A 17,409-nucleotide genomic window follows, 5' to 3' on the forward strand; every position below is an offset into this window, starting at 1 on the left:
TTGTAAATATTATGATTCTATTTTTTTAGTAAGTTATATGTGTCAACTGATATGTACCAGTAAAGTCTGAGAAAAAAGTTTTCTTTCTTTGCAATAACTAAGTAACTCCTACATTTGTTTTACAAATCATTGGATTACATGAACTTGTTTAAAGGGGACTTGTGTCGCTTTGGTCCATCTTGCTGTCAAGCATGAGGTTAAAGTCTCCATAAAGAATTAGATGATTTTTAAGATTTTTCACTTTCTGGAGGGTAGTCTTAAGAAAAGACATTTGCTGTTGGCGGTGTAGAGAGTCACCAAGGTATACTGGGTGTTGTTTATGGTACATAGTAAAATAATGTAGCAACCTTCTGGGTCAGAAATGCATTGCAGTAATTGAAAAGAGATAGTGTCCCGGATGTCAATGTAAACTCTTTATTGTTTCCATGGGTAACATGCTTTAAATGTGTGTGGAATGAATTTGTGTAGGCATGATGGTGGGGCGTCTTGAGCAAAATGTGTTTCTTGAACACAAAGAATGTCGCAATTATGTGACGAAGCAGCCTTCCATAGCGAGACACATTTTTCTGGGTGATTCAGGCCTTTTGCGTTCAGAGATAGGTTGGTGAAGGTAATTGTGAAGTGTGTAGTATTGTTGTTTAACATATAAAGGAAGACTTACAATTAGTAGTCTCAGACGTTAGAGTCCTCGGATTGGAGAGGGTATAGCATAGAGGTTTTTGCTTTAGTAAGCAGTGTCGGTGGTGAAGTAACTGAACACTGTGTCTCTTAAATTTCAGTAGTAAAAGAAACAAGGTTAACACTGCAGAGTAAACACTGTTGCGAGATTCTAGTGAGTATGATTATCTCTCTCAAGACAAAATAAAAAAAGTCAGCACGTTATAGGTTTGTGAGCTGCTGACCAAGTGTGGGGGAAAGTCTAGTTAATATGTATATTTTATCAGCGCACTGGGAACCGAACCAGAGAATACATCCGAGGTTGAATGGATAAAGTACAGGAACCTTCATTTATACTTGTATTTATAGTTTCCATGGTGTTGTAGCCCATATTGGTGTGGTTTAGCATTTTGAGAAAAGTTGTAGATATCTCTGGTAAGATATCCTAGGCGTGCAGGAGCTTCATTCCCTCTTCAAGATTGGTGATCGTGGGGGGAGTGCCATTGTGGTCAATTATTATGGTAGCAGGGTGGCGCCATTTGTATGGTATTTTGTGGTGGTTGAGGGCCTTTGTCATGGTTTTTATGTTGAATATATTTTTATGAAACATAGAAATTTGGTTACAGAAAAAAAAGAAAACCAAAAAAGGGGATAGGGGAGGAGGGGCTAAAACAGTGAGAATAATTCAAAGAACAGGAAATATCAGTTGGCTATTACATCACAGCTGCTCGTATCCTTAGATATAAACAGTATTAAGAACAATGTAAATACAAGAGGACCAAAGCACTTCCATCTATTAGTCAACCAAGTAGTGATAGATGATATAATCATGTAGTGCAAATGATAAAATATGTAAGGTAAAGAAAGAAAGGAGGAACAATGAAAGAAAGAAAAAGAGGGAAAAAAAGGAGATGGGGGGGGGGGGGGGGAGGCAGGGATATTAGGAAAAAAGGAAAGGGCAATGCTGGGCACAAAGACTCCTAAGTGGGAAGAGGAGGGATAGAAAACCATTGGGCAAGAAATCTCCCCATGAAAGGGACTGTAAATTAGACCAAAATGAAAAAGTGAAAAAGGGGTAGACTGGGGGAAAACTTGCTAAAAGGATGGAATCAACTCAGATCTTGTAGGTGGGGGAGTCAATTATGGAGTTTATCCTAAGAAGAATAATGTAACCAAAGAAACCATAATTTCTTATGTCTGTCCAAAGTGTCCGATTCCTTAGCCTGCATTTCCTCCATCAGCATATCATTAATGTTATTTATTAATGTTATAAAGTTAGTGGCGGGGTAGTTGTGGTTTTCCAAAATTTAGAGACAATCTGTCTCACAGCTGTTAGAAGAAATTTCAATAGGCTAGACTTTTGGGATTTAATAGTGCCCGGTAAGATAGATAGTAAAGCTATTTTGGGAGAAAAGGGAAGAGACTCATCATACATCTTGGTAAATATCTGAAATACCTGCATCCAGAATGAATTAATTTGATCACAATCCCACCAGATATGGAGGTATGTCCCTCTTTCCTCGTTACAGCACCAGCATATATCTGTTGAAGAGGGGAAAATCCTGTGAATAGATACTGGGTCTCGATACCATCTAGAGATCAATTTATATTTTTTCTCTTGAGCATAGGCAGAAATGGAAGACTTGTGTGTAAACAAAAAAGCCATTTGCCATTCCTCAGGGGAAATCTCAACCCCCAGATCCCTTGACCAGAATCTTGAGTAGGTGGGCAAAACCTGGTGAGTGTGGTGTAAAATAATTTTATAGATCTGTGATAGTGAATGACAAAATGGTTCAGTGCTAAGACAGAGTTTTTCAAAGTCTGTTAAGGGCCTGTGTATCTGTTTTGAGTCATGTATAGTTTTACAGTACATAGATATGCACAAAGACGTCAGCCAGTCCATTAATCCAGAGACACTGTTGCCAGATGGCCGAAAAGATCCTGAGGTAGTATGTTGGCCAAGAAAGTTGATCATCTGAGCCATAGTTCAAAATATCTTTGCTCTCTGGTAAAGCCGGGTTGTTGAACAAAGGAGTGAGTGGAAATGGGTCAGTTGAGAGGGAGTAGGAGTCTCGTCGGTGGTACCAGAGGGAAAGAGAGGCCACTGTCAAAGGTGAAAATGAAGACATGGAGTGGTAAGTGGCACCATAGCCCCATAACAGTGCCTGTAAATCAACCGGATACTTATCTTGTTCTACATGTGTAGAGGGTTTCACTAGGGGACGTGGGAACCATTCCAAGATTCGTTAGAGTAAGGCTGCGGAGTGATATAGCTCAAAATCAGGGATTCCCACACCTCCATCAGGTTTGGGATAGCATAAGAGTTTGTGTCTCAATCTGGATGGATAATTTTGCCAGATGAACTGTATAGCAAGGGAACTCCGGGTCTGAAAGAAAGCTACTGGGAGTTTGATCGGTATTGCTTGGAATAGGTATAATAATTTTGCAATAAAACACTTAGTCTCCCAAACCAAGAAGTTTTTAGATGATGCAAAGATTATAAAGATCTTCTTATTTTGGTGAGTAAAGGACTATAATTAACCACTTGCCATCCTGAGGATTTACCCCCCCTTAATGACCAGGCCTTTTTTTGCTATTCAGTGCTGCACTATTTTAACTGGTAATTGCGTGGTCATGCAAAGTTGTACCCACATGGAATTTATGTCCTTTTTTCGGACAAATATAACTTTCTTTCAGTGGTATTTGATCACCTGTGCGATTTTTATTTTTTGCGCTATAAACAAAAAAAGACTGAAAATTTTGAAAAAAAAACAATATTTTTTTTTTCAGCTATAAAAAATATATAGTAAACTCAAAGTTAATCATAAATGTAGGCCAAAATGTATTCTGCTAGATGTTTTTGGTACAAAAAAATCCCATTAATTGTATATTGATTGTTTTGTGTGAAAGTTATAGCATCTACAAACTGTGGTATAGATATGCCATTTTTTGCTATACAGCTCTGCACTAGTTTAACTGACAATTGCGTGGTCATGCAATGCTGTACATAAATGAAATTTATGTTCTTTTTTCACACAAATAGAGCTTTCTTTTGGTGGTATTTTATCACCTGTGCGCTGTTTATTTTTCATGCTATAAACAAAAAAAAAAAAGTTTGAAAAAAAAAGATATTTTTTACTTTCGGCTATAAAAAAATATATAGTAAACTCAAAGTTAGTTATACATTTAGGCAAAAATGTATTCTGCTACATGTTTTTGGTAAAAAAAATCCCAATAAGTGTATACTGATTGCTTTGTGTGAAAGTTATAGCATCTACAAACTGTGGTATAGATACTGCAACTTATGCCATTTTTTGTTATACAGCGCAGCACTAGTTTAACCACTCCCCATATGGCCCATTTATATAAACGGTCAGAAGGGAGCAGTGCAGGAGGGGTTGCCGCTCATAAACGGCGCCCACCATTTTAGCCTGTGCATGCTCCCTGGGAGCGCATGGCACCGCGATCCAATGCCCACTGTGTCCAGAGGACACAGCGGAACACCAATTGCTGTACAGGACCTCTTTGTAAGGTCCCGATCATGTGACCACTGATTGGCCAATCAGTGATCACATGAACAGTAGTACACAAGATGTCACTTCCTGACATCATTGCTTACTACTAGTGAAATCTGTGAATGATCACAGAGATCACATGGTACATGGCTATTCACAACAGCCTTGTACCATGTGACAAGCTGTGACCAATCACAGCTCACACAGTATTTCTCAGTGGCTGCAAGAATGCAGCCAGAGAGAAGGAGAAATTATTGCTTTTACAGTCTTTATGGGTGTAAAAGCAATCAGTGTAAAAAAAGGAAACAAAATATTCAACACCCCCCACAAGTAGTACAGTGTCGCTATAGTGACACTGCACTGCTAAGGTGACAGTATGTTAACAAAAAAAACCATAAATAATAATATAAAAAAATAAATAAAAATGTAAAAAATTTTTTGGAAAATTATGATTTTTGGCTATAAACTAATTTGGGTTTTTTTTCTAAAAAGATAACTGAATACATTTTGGCCAAGATTTATGAAGAAATATTATTTATTTGTAAAATTTTATAAGAAAAACACTTTTTTAAAAATTTTGGGACTTTTTCATTTATATAGCAAAAAAAATAAAATCCCAGTCATGAATTAATACCACCAAAATAAAGTTTTATCTGTCTCAAAAAAATGCTAAAAAATTCATATGGGTACAGTGTTGCATGACCGCACAATTGTCATTCAAAGTGTGACAGTACTGAAAGCCGAAAATTGGCCTGGAAAGGAAGGGAATAAAAGTGTCCGGACTTGAAGTGGTTAACTGGCAATTGCGTGGTCATGCAAAGCTGTACCCAAACGAAATGTATGCCCTTTCTTTCATACAAATAGAGCTTTCTTTTGGTGGCATTTGATCACCTGTGCACTTTTTATTTTTTGCACTATAAACAAAAAAATACCAAAACTTTTGAAAAAAAAGATATTTTCTCATTCCTGGCATAAAAATATCCAAAAAGCTCAACTCCATCATAAATTTAGGCCAAAATATATTCTGCTACATGTGTTTGGTAAAAAATCCCAATAAGTGTATATGCATTGTGTGAAAGTTATAGCATCTACAAACTATGTTATAGATACTGTAATTTACACAGCTTTTACTTTCTGACTACCTATCACATTTCTTAATGTGCTAAAATACCAGGACAGTACAAACACCCCCAAATGACCCCTTTTGGAAAGTAGACACCCTAAGCTATCTGCTGAGAGGCATATTGAGTCCATGGAGGATTTATTTTTTTCCCACAAGTTTTTGGAAAATTACAAAAACATTTTTTTTACACAAAATTGTCACTTAAATTATATATTGCTCACAAAAGCCATGGGTATATGTGGAATTATACCCCAAAATACATTCTGATACTTCTACTGAGTATGGGTATACCACATGTATGAGACGTTTTGGGAGCCTAGCCACATACAGCAGCCTGTAATACAATGACCACTTTGAAAGCCTGAAGGTGCGTAACTTCCTCATTTCACTTCCTGACTGCCTATCACAGTTTCAGAGGCCCTGAAATGCCAGGATAGCACTAAACCCCCCAAAATTACCCCTTTTTGGAAAGTATACACCCCAAGTAATTTAAAAAGAGGCATGGTAAGTATTTTCTAGATCAAATTTTTTTTCACAAGGTTTTGAAATATAAAAAAAGAATAGAAAAAATATGTTTTCATTTTCCAAAAACTTGTGGCAACAAACAAGATCTGAAAAATACTCACCATGCTTCTTATCAAATTCCTTGGGTTGTCTACTTTCCAATAATGGGTCATTTGGGGGGGGTTTGGTGTAATGAGGAAATAAAAGCCTGAAGGTGCTTATTGGATTTTGGGGTCCTGTACTTGGCTAGACTGCCAAAAAGTCTCTCACATGTGGTATCCCCATACTCAGGAGAAGAAGCAGAATGTATTTTGGGTAGTGATTCCACACATACCCATGGCATATGTGAGTAATAAATTATTTATGTGACAATTTTGTGTAAAAAATGTTTTTTTTTGTCATTTTCCAAAAAATTGTGGTAAAAAAATAAATTATTCTATTGACTCAACATGCCTCTCAGCAAATAGTTTAGGGTGTCTACTTTCCAAAAAGTGGTCATTTTGGGGTGTAAGGGGCATTTTATGCCCAGCATTAGAAGTTTATGCCACACATCACTCACTCTTCTAACCACCTGAAGACGAAGCCTTTTCTGACACTTTTTTGTTCACATGAAAAAAATCAGTATTTTTCCAAGGAAATTACTTTGAACCCCAAACATTATATATTTTTTAAAGCAGACACCCTAGTGAATAATATGTCGGGTGTTGCAATTTTTTATGCCACATAGTACTCACACAGAGATTTTTCAAAAGCAAATTTTTGGAAAAAATACACTTTTTTAATTTCAATGCACAGAAACACAATATATTATCCAATTATTTGGTAACTTTTAAAAGTTGATGCTATGATGAGTAAATAGATACCAAACATGACATGCTTTAAAACTGCATGCCCCATGCAATGGTGGCAAACTGCATAAATTTTTAATATCCATAGGCATTGCTTTAAAAGCCTTTACAAGCTACCGTTTTAGATTTACAGAGGAGATTTAGTGCTGGAATTACTGCCCTTGAACTGACATTTGTAGTGATACCTCACATGCATGGTGCAACCACTGTTTACATACTGGCACGGGGTCAACGCACACACACGCAGGTGCACGTGGGGGCGAGGATACAGTTGAATGACAGTCCAGCAAAGAAAACAGCAATGGTTTACAATCAAACAATAACAATAAAACTGTAAAAGTATAACAGTAGAATAGTAACAATGACAACAACAAAAAAAACTATAACTATTTTTGGTTTTTAAATTTTTTAATTTTTGGGGGATTTGTACTTTATATATATATTTTTTTTAAACTTTAACTGTTTAAAACAGATTGTAGGGTCTCTCCAAATGTGATAGCCAGTTTCAGGCCTGTTTCTAAGAACACTGCGGTTGTGTGTGCAATGTATCAAGTGAAAGTGACCTACTGACACTGCACTTGCTGGGGGAGAAGGGGGGGTAAGCATAGGGGCAAAACGTAGGTGCTGGCAGGTGCTGGGACTGATTCCGCTAACTCTGCATTTTTGGGGACGCTATACTAATTTGAACGCTGGTATAGTGCTGATCTGATTAAAGATATTGATCTGTTCAGACGCTATACTATCAATGGAGGTTGATTGTGTATGTGAGCATGTTCCTGGCAATCAAGGAGTTAAATGTGATTACTGGTGTACTAACAGGCAATCTGACGCTATCTGGGAGGGGCTCTAACTGACTTTAGCACTATTTGAAGTCGCCAGCGACACTAATACAGTGATCAGCAAAAAATGTGTACACTGTACTAATGACACTGGTGACAGGACAGTGAAGGGGTTAACTGGGGGGGGGGGACAATCAAGGGGTTAAATGTGTCCTAGAGTGTTCTAACTGTAATTGTGCAGTGCTTTTACTCACAGTTTATGTTGATTCTTCTCTCTCTGGGAAGGAATGTGCCCAGAGAGAGAACATTTCATCACTTCCTGTCCTTTGTAACTGTCAACACAGGACAGGATAGGACAGGGATCGATCATCCGACTTGGACCAGACATCACTGAATCACCTAAATCGGATGATTGATCCCTTGATCCATGAAAACCGCTGGAGCTCAAATCACGTATATATACATGATTTTGAGCACATGGGGCAACCCTGAAACAGTAAATGTACTGTGGGCAGTCCTTATGTGGTTAAGGGAGTACAAATCTTGGGTGTGCACTGGGATCTCTGTACCTAAGTATGTGATAGACTTAGCTTGCCATTTAAAGGAAAAGTTACTTTTAAGGGAGGAAAGGACAAACTTGGGAAATTATATGTTCAAAGCTTCTGCTTTGGCAATATTCAATTTAAAATTGATAAATGTTCCAAATCTGTGAAGGTCATGTAAAAGAGAAGGAATACTGGTAAGAGGTTTAGTTACGTAAAGTAAAAGGTCATCCACATATAAAGACAATTTTCAGTGAGAGGATGGAGTGTGGATACCTTGTATAGAATTATTGTTACAAATTGCATGAGCTAAGTGTTCTACGACTATTGCAAAAGAAAAGGGGGAAAGGGGGAACCTCTGTCTGGTACCATTAGCAATGGAAAACTTGTCAGATTGGGTCCCGTTTGCCAAAACTGTAGGCGAGGAAAGGAATAAAGGGACATAATTCGAGTGAGCACTTGGACCAATGAGTGATGAAGAAAAGGCCAAACAACCCTGTCAAATGCCTTTTCAGCATCACATGCAAGTAAACACTTTGGAATATGGTGGCGTTGAGCATAAGATATAAGGTGCAGGGTCTTAATGGTGTTGTCCTTCGCCTCCCTGCCAGGAACGAAACCAACTTGATCTTTATGAATTAAATCAGGTAAGAGCGGGGATAAACGGTTAGCAATGATTTTAGCAGAGTTTTAAAGCTAAGTTAAGTAGATAGATGGGTCTATAATTGCTACAAAGAGAGGGATCTTTCCCGGGTTTGGGTATGACCATTATTTGGGCTTGGAGCAGTTGTGAGGAAGCAGAATGTGATTCATCAATAGCTTCAAAAACTTTTGTTAATATGGGTGCTAAAAGAGGAGCAAATACTTTATAAAATCAGGGAGAGAACTCATCAGGTCCCGGGCTCTTACCATTTTTAAGGCCTTTAATGGTCTGTAATAATTTTAGAGGTTGTAGCGGAGCGTTCAAGTCCACTGCCTCGATAGCAGAGATAACAGGTAAAGCCGTCTCCTGTATGTAGGCCTGCATATCCAGCTGTCCAGTGGGTAAGTCTAAGCCTTGTTGGGGGGGGGGGGGGGTAGATTATATAAGGTGGAGTAATATCAGGAAAATTCAGAAAGTATTTCAGAATTTTTGTGTAGTTTAAAGTTAGTTGTAGAGAGAAGATAAGGGATAGTTTGCCTATAAAGTCTAGGATGAATAACCCGGGATAGATGTTTACCACATGTATTAGCTTGGGAATAATGTATGCCATATTGTATCCCGGGCTATTAGTGAATGCTCCCTAAACAAGCTAAGGAGCTCTCGTCGGGCATTTGAAAGTTGCAATAATGTGTCAGGCTGTAAAATGCGTTTGTGGGTGGATTCAAGTGTGGAAATCAGATTAAACGGCGAATGTCAGATGATGCACTTTCACGTTTTAATCTAGAGCCATGCTGTATGAAGACGCCATGTAAGACACATTTCAGTGTTTCCCATTGTATAGTTTGGTGAGTTTCTCCAAGAATAACCTTGGATCAAAGTAAGGAGCCGGCCTAATGAAAGATGTATCAGGGCATGATCAGACCACAGTTTAACGCCAATGGAGGAGAACAAGTCAAGGTTCAAAAGAGATTGGGATACAAAAATGTAATCAATCCTGCTATAGGAGGTATGTGCAGCTGAAAAATAAGTGTAGTCCCTGGCGGTCGGATTCAATATCCACCAAAGGTCAGTCAGTGCTAGTCTGGAAAGAAAAGAGCGGATCTCAGTCAAGTGTGTTGGTGAAATAGATGACTTACCCATAGAGGAATCTAGTCTCAGGATCAGTGGCACATTAAGATCTCCCCGACAGGATCAAACTAGCAGGTGCGAAGGATTCCAGGTGGTCAGTCACGGCTGAGAAGAAATGCAGTTGTTCCTGGTTTAGAGAGTAAACATTAGTAACAGTAAATATCCATTGCATATATTTCAGTTTTAAAAAGATGTATTGACCTGACGGGTCTATGGATGAGTCTAATACCTCAGGGTTAAATGAGTGATAAACTGTGATAGAGACCCCTTTGGAACTAGACAAGGGTTGGTACTATGGTAATAAACAGGAAAATACTTGTTGACTAAAGGTGGAATAGAGCCTGAACGGAAGTGCATCATTTGAAGTAAGAGAATTTGGGTTTTTGCTTTGTGGAAGTGATAGAGAATTTGTATACGTTTGTCAGGGGTGTTGAGCCCTCTACAGTTGAGGGAGGAGACCCTTAACATTAAGGAGGTTGCCATATTAAATGTACAGCAGATGAGAGAACAGCTATGTGTACGAAGTTCCCATGCCCAGTCAAAACAAGGGAGAGAAACAAAAAAATAGAAACAGCAGTAGGGAGGAAAAGAGAAAGAAAAGAGGAAAAGGAGATCAATATGTAAAAATGACCATAAGACCTTTTAATAGCTCATTAGCTACAACTAACTCCTGAGTAGTGCAGGCAACATATTTCACAGCCAACGAGGGAGAAAGGTTAAATCTCAAGGTCCCATAGTATACTATGCTAAGCATTAAAATTAATACCAATAAAGGCATTGAAAACCGAATGTGGGAAACATGGATGGCACACAGAGCAACCTGCTCCAATCGGCAAATAACAAAATGAAAGGGTAGATAATGGGATCAAAGGAGGCAGCCAACCCCATCCCCTCCCAAGACAGCTCTGAGAGTATGGCATCTGCTCGAGCAAGCAGGAAAAAACAAAACCTGCCCCCTCCCTGGAGTGGCACCCCTAAAAATACAATAGGTGCAAAACCATTAGTGCAAAAAAAAAGAAAACAATTGTGGAAATAGAATGCAGTATCAGAGTCACACAAAATCAAGTCTGGCGTGTGCCTCAAGAGCTAGGTGTAAACATGGAAACCATTGGGCTGGGAGCCACAAACATTATAAAGTAAAGCTATCGGAGGCAGGCATTAACCTGCTGGAGATTTAGAGGTTGCAGTGCTGGGGCAATTCTTCTTGAGGTGGTCTTCAATGAAAGCCCAGGAGTAGGCAACTTTAGGGGCCAATCAGAAATGGTTATTTGAAGCAGTTCAAAAGTTCCAAGAAAAGTAGGAAGATCTCCCATAGTGCGAAAGACAGCAGATTTGCCATCGGATTAAGCAGATAATTGAAACGGAAAGCCCCAACGATATTTAATCTGCTTAGCTTGCAGAACCTCAGTGAGTGGCTTCATGGCCCTATGCATCTCCAGAGATTGTTTGGAAAGGCCTGACAAAAGCATGACCGGAGTTTCATTAAAATAAATGGAGTCCAGAGAACGAGCAACTTGCATTATACAAATGAATCCTGCAAATAACATCCCTCGGGAATGCTGGATTAAGTTTGTGGGGTCCAAGGGCCCTGTGCACTCGATCAAGTTCCATAGGGGCATCTTTTGGCTGTTGTAGAAGTTGATTAAAGATGGCAATAACCACCGAAGCCAGATCTTTGGTTTCCACCGTTTCAGGAAGGCCACTTATATGTGTATTATTACGGCGGCTTCTGTTTTCTTGGTCATCAAGGCTATAGAAAAATTGTTGTACCTGAGTAATGTGTTCATAAAGTATCGCATCATGTGTATTCAGCTTAGACAATGATTCCTCCACCGTGTGCTCCACATTCTATAATCTGTTGCCCAGATCTTTCCAGAGATCCATGATCTCCTGTTTATAGGAGGATTCTAGCCTAGCCACATAGACCTCAAAATTCTGATAAGTGAGTAGTGCCCTGATGTAGGCCTCCAGGTCCCAGCCCTCTTTAGATCTCTGAGAAGTTGGAGAAGGACTTCTAGACTGGACTGAGCCATGTTCAGAGTCCTGGGGTGAGTGTGTATGGTGTCTGGTATTCACCTGTGTGGCCGCATGGTGTCCGGAGGAATGGGTCGGCGCCATCTTGGAGGCTGAGAAGCCCTGGCAATGCAAGTCGGATCTAATAAAAAAGAGGCAGATTTCACTTCCTCACTGCAGCTGCATTTGCCCATATGTGCTCGGGGCGATGACGGGAAGTTGCGCTGTGCACCGTGGTAGAGCCGGTCGGAGCAGGAGCAGCGGGTCTCAACAGCCTACTCTTCCATGTGCAAGGTCACGCCCCCTTTTTAATGGTTTTTAATTGTCTCCTCAGCATCAAAGTATTTTGCAACAGATCTCATAGATTGTAAGCTTCAAGGAGCAGGGCCCTCGAACCCCTCATGTATTGTATTGTATTGTTACTGTACTGTATAATAATAATATAATAATAAAATTTGTATCACAGAATAAGGTGCAGGAAGAGTTTTGAGTACTCTTGCTTTAGACAGTAGTTGTTCTTTTACTGGGTAAAAATGAACCCTCATTAGGACATCCCTGAGACTCTATGTATGCAGCCTATAGTTTGTTCTATTGCTGACAAATCAGGACGTATGGTGGAGATAAGATTGCTGGCATATTTTTGGAGATCTGAGGGAGGTATGGATTCTGGTACGTCCCTCAATTTAAAGCTATTGTGGCATGAGTGGTCTTCAAGATCGGCTAATTTTGCTTTTATCCACTTCTTGTCATCTTTCTGTTCCACATAGGCAACAATCAAATCATTCACAGTATTTGTGCATTCCTCCATTTTATCCTCAATGTGGTGTACTCTCTACCCCATAGAAAGCATGTCAGTGTTGAACTTATGAATAAGGGAGGATAAATCCACCATGAGGATGGTTTGTACTGAGAGTAGCATGTCCTTCATAGTTGCATCCAGGACTGGTTGTCCTGTTTTAGGAAAAGCTGCTATGGAGGATTGCAGGGAAATGTGTGTGTGTTCTGGCTGTGCCTCTGTACTCACTGAGGTTGTGGCCTGGTGTGGAGAATCCATCCTCATCCTGGCTTTTTCTGGGCTGTCAGTGACTGGGCTGTGTGGTGGGGAATGGAGTGGGGATAGAGATGTTCTCTAGTTGTCTGGTTCCCCCGGATCGGCATCTGGCAGGTCTGTGTAAGACGAGAAAGAGAATGTGGTCTGTCCTACGGTGCCATCTTGGAGACTCTTTCCCCCGGTTGCCAGCTGGATGAAGAATGTTGTCAGCTTCTTTGGGCACTGCTCATCCTTCCTTTTGCGGGACATTGTAAAGTAGATGTTCGCCACTCTATGTGGGTATGTGGAGGCTGTGGGTCTGCAGGATTCCTACTGCTTTGCTGGGGATCTCAAGTTGGTTGTTCTGAGCTCTGGGATTAAGCATCCCTCTTGGATGATTGCAACCCATGCTCCAATCCATAACTCCTACGTTTTCTACAGATGAAAAAGTTGTTTGTCTTGATATTGACTTGCAAAAACTATTTTGTATGCAAAAAAGTGACAAAATAAAAACAAATGCACTTTTTTTCTTTTTTGACCAGTTGAAAAAAACTAGTGTTGGGGTCATGGCATGGCTGGTTATCAAGATGAACACATGAAATTACAGCTCTGCCACTGCACAAGGAATATTGAGCATCTTGACCAGGCATCACTAAATAATGGACCATGTTCCAGATCTAAACTGAGTCACTGTCCACTAGCCATCACCACTGTTATCCTCACAGAGCCAATAGTGGGAAACAGTTCAGTTCTTGATGGAGGTCAAGAGCTGCTTGAGTTAACTTTTAAAGTTAACAAGCAGGTGACTGGTTGATAGATGCAGGGCAGTCCTAGCAACTAATCACCAGCTTGTAGCTCCTGCGTCTGTCCAGACCTGCTGTGCCTCCTGTCCTCCATCCTGTCTATGTAAGGCAGGACAGTGAAGGGAGGCAACATGAAGGGGGTCTGGGGACATTAATGTGGGGGGGGGGGCAAAGACAGTAATGTGGGTGCCTGAGGACAGTAATGTGAAGGGGAGTTGATGTAAAGGGGGTTTGAAAACACTACTGTGAAAGGGGTGACAGGAAAGACCTTAACCCCACCATTGAACATACTCAAGGCCTGCAGCATCTGCTACCCATGGAAGTTAGCATTCTGTCTCAGGTATAATGACAACCCTGCTCACCCCTGAAGACCTGCAGCAGTTCTGCACACAATTTCAACTCTTTTCTATATAACTGCCCAACTGGTACAGCTCTCTCTTCCTCCATGAACTCTGAATTTAGGATCTTCCTACTAACCAAGCCACTCCATTACATCAGATTTCTCTCCACATAGGAATGTAAGGCAGACTGACAGCAGTTCCTCATCCACTGATCAACTCGCCTGCGTGGGTTCTTCTGGAGACAGAGCCAATGATGACTGAGTGTCTTCATCAACACGGCTGAGCTGAGCTCAGATAGGTAACCTTTTTTTGATGGTTAATAGTTTTCCTTGTCTTGTCTATCTTCCTCTTTTCACATGGCTGCACAATCCTTTTTTCCTGTCTCCATGCTACAGTTAACAGCTGCCCATATACTTCTAAACTCTGGCTGGCAATGGCTTGATATGCTCTGGCTATGCTATGATGTTGCATGCCATGGAATAGCTGGACATGTTTGCCCACAGCACAGTCTCCAAACTGGTCCCTAACTCTGCTGCTAACCTGCATTGCATTTTTGCCCAAACACTCTGATTCCCTGTTCTGTCCCAATATACATATAAGTGGAGAGTACATCTCTACCTGTATATTCCCTCAAACTGGGCTGTAACACATTGAAGACTTCACCCACTGATCAATCATGAGCTGATTACTATCAATGTCCTATGAAGATTCCTTCATTATCTGTATAGACACTTAAACTTGTAGAACTTCTTTTTCCAATGCCATATTCAGAGGGTATAATTCCCTGTAAACAGACTTTAGGGGAGTATCTTAGTATAACTGTCGGACGCCATTAGCTTTATACCCAACCACCTTCACTGGCTATGTGACATGCCTGATCCCCCTGCCCCCCCTTTGGTTTTGAGCCACCAGAAACAATGGACACTGTGGTCTACCTACCAATGTGTGGGCCCTCTCTTTTTTTCCCTAATACTTAACTGCTCAGGTTGACGTATTGCTTGCACTCCCTATAAGCACTTTTATTCCTGAAGATATCCTTTGCATATTTATAGTCCCACAGTGTAGGCAGAGTATCTCATAGCCACTATCCTATCTCCTGTATTACATGCTTGAATTTGCACATCCCTATAAGCTGTTGGAATCGCCAACAATGTTTTGCTCAAACTCATCAACCCAATTCTCTAATCTGTAAATTGAAGGCCTGCTTAGCCTTAGCTTCAACCCCTCCTTCCTTAATCTCTAGAGCTCTCCCCACTACTACCTATATAGGTATTATTAACTATGTTTAGCTCTTAGACATTACCTCCCAACCAAAGCTTATGCTGTGGATTGTTTTGCAAAATAGCATACAGGACAATAATGCTGTGTTGGTGCTATTGGATGCCCCATACTCAGAGCCTGACCTATCCTATGGGGATCTCCTTTCTTTGTTTTGACCTTCTCTCCTTTTGCAATCCATCAACCAATACAGCAACCCTATTTCTAACACTAGTCCTACTCTATCATGCTGATACATAGTACTTGTATTTGCTTACCTGTCAGACATTTTCCTTATGATAGATGTAGCTTTTGAAATGTTGATGTCCATTGTTTGCTTTTATGTTACCTGCTGACAGACACTCCTGAATGGGAGTTTATTCAGGTTTCCCAGACACCCAGTGTAAGCACAAGCAGATTTTCCAGATGTTGTGTTTTTCCTATTTATATTCATATATGTTTGAATTTTATTTTTTGTGATGTTTATTGCCCCCTTTTTTGATTGCTAATCACTTTTTTAACACTTTATGCAGTACCTAAAACTCTATTACAGCTACTATATTATGCCCTACTCATTATGTATTGTGCAGGTGTCCCCCACACTACTTTTCCACTAAACCTCCTTCTCTCTTTCCTGCCCTTTCAATAAATCCTTCCTATTTCTCTTTCTAACCCTAGTCCTTTTTCTTTGCTATCTCCCTTCCACCCTACTACTGTTGTCTTTCCCCAAGGCCATCCATATCTCTGAGATTATGGGGATCAGAAGATTTGTCTCTTAAGGAAACAACTTAAAATACCCCATAGGCCTTGTTACTGACAGCTGCTACAACAATGTCCGGTGCTATCCTCCATGTAGACATATCCATTTTTTTCACTCCAAAAATGTGTGCCTCAATGCAACTCTAAAGTATACTTCAACTTTTTTTTGGTGCTTCTAGGACCTTGGGACTGCCATATTGTTACGTTAGATTAAACACTTCAATACCAAGCACTTTCACCCCCTTCTTTTCCAGGCCAATTTTTAGCTTTCAGCGTTGTCACACTTTGAATGAAACACTGAACCCATATGATTTTTTTTTTGTTTACAAATGATTTTATTATTTTTTATGAAATAGGCTGCAAATACAATATTACATCATCAAGTAGAATATAAAACAGAAACAAGGCACATCTGTAATATACATTCCAAAAGGGTACAATCATGTAAGGCATAAGAATTACGTGTATGAGCAAGATAGGTAGGAGGGAGATAGATAGGCAGAGCAATAACCAACAGAAAAACACTATCAATTGAATCATGAGTATTCATTATTCAGATAGTAAATGTCTATGAGTTTTCCAAACTTCCCACTTTCTGTTGAATAACTGCATCCTATTCAGTAACATATAATGAATGCTCTCCATGAGCATCACTGCATCAACTCTTTGCAAAACTGAAGGCAATGGCACCATGGCGATCTCCAATGCAGGGCAATGGCCCACAGGGCAGAAACACAGATGGTATGGATTAGCCTCATAGCCCCTGTCTGCTTTCCCGAGATGATGGCATCTGCCACAGCAGAGGCCATTTCAGAGACTTTACGCCATACCAATGAAAGGCTTGGGCAAGCCCAAAATATATGCACTAAGGTACCAGCTAGGCCACAACCCCGGAAACAAAGGTGGGACATCCCTGGAAACATGGCATGCAGCCTAGAAAGGGTATAATACCAGCGGGTTAATACTTTGAGGGCACAAACAGAAAGAGATATAGAGCTCTTACGTATATTTTCCACCATGAAGTCCCAGTCCTCTTCAGAAAAAGTGACACCACTATCCACCTCCCATTTCTGTCTATATAAGGGGGGTGAGGAATAGATAGTTACCGAAAAAAGCCGATACAAATCTGACATAAGACCCCTGTCCCTAGGAGAGTCACGGCTAATACGTTCGAAAAATGTAATCGGGGACAAAGGTGTCAGATCAAGATGTATATGAAAAAAATGTCTTTTCTGCCATTAACGATAGTATTCCTGGAGTGGGATATCAAAAAGTGTGCGTAGCATCTCAAAAGTGACTATCCTCTTTGAAAATCAGATAATCTGATAAAGGAATGATCATACCAGCAACGGAACGCCTGTGGAGACGAGAATGCTATAATAAAACTCGGGTCTCCAAAAAATTATGAACCCCGTGAGACAGATGAGACACGATTTAATTTAAGTTTATAATGGGACCAAAGCATCA

At 40.2% G+C, this 17,409-nt stretch overlaps 1 pseudogene; it reads right to left on the bottom strand.

Moving 5' to 3' along the window:
• Positions 1 to 1,102: 1,102 nt before the first annotated feature.
• LOC149473666 (uncharacterized) lies at positions 1,103 to 12,812 on the bottom strand (annotated as a pseudogene).
• Between the last annotated feature and the right edge of the window lie 4,597 nt (positions 12,813 to 17,409).

This window comes from Staurois parvus, unplaced genomic scaffold (assembly GCF_062004578.1).
Source record: "Staurois parvus isolate SC_StPar_1 unplaced genomic scaffold, SC_StPar_1.0 ptg000012l, whole genome shotgun sequence".
In the NCBI taxonomy this organism is placed as follows: Eukaryota; Metazoa; Chordata; class Amphibia; order Anura; family Ranidae; genus Staurois; species Staurois parvus.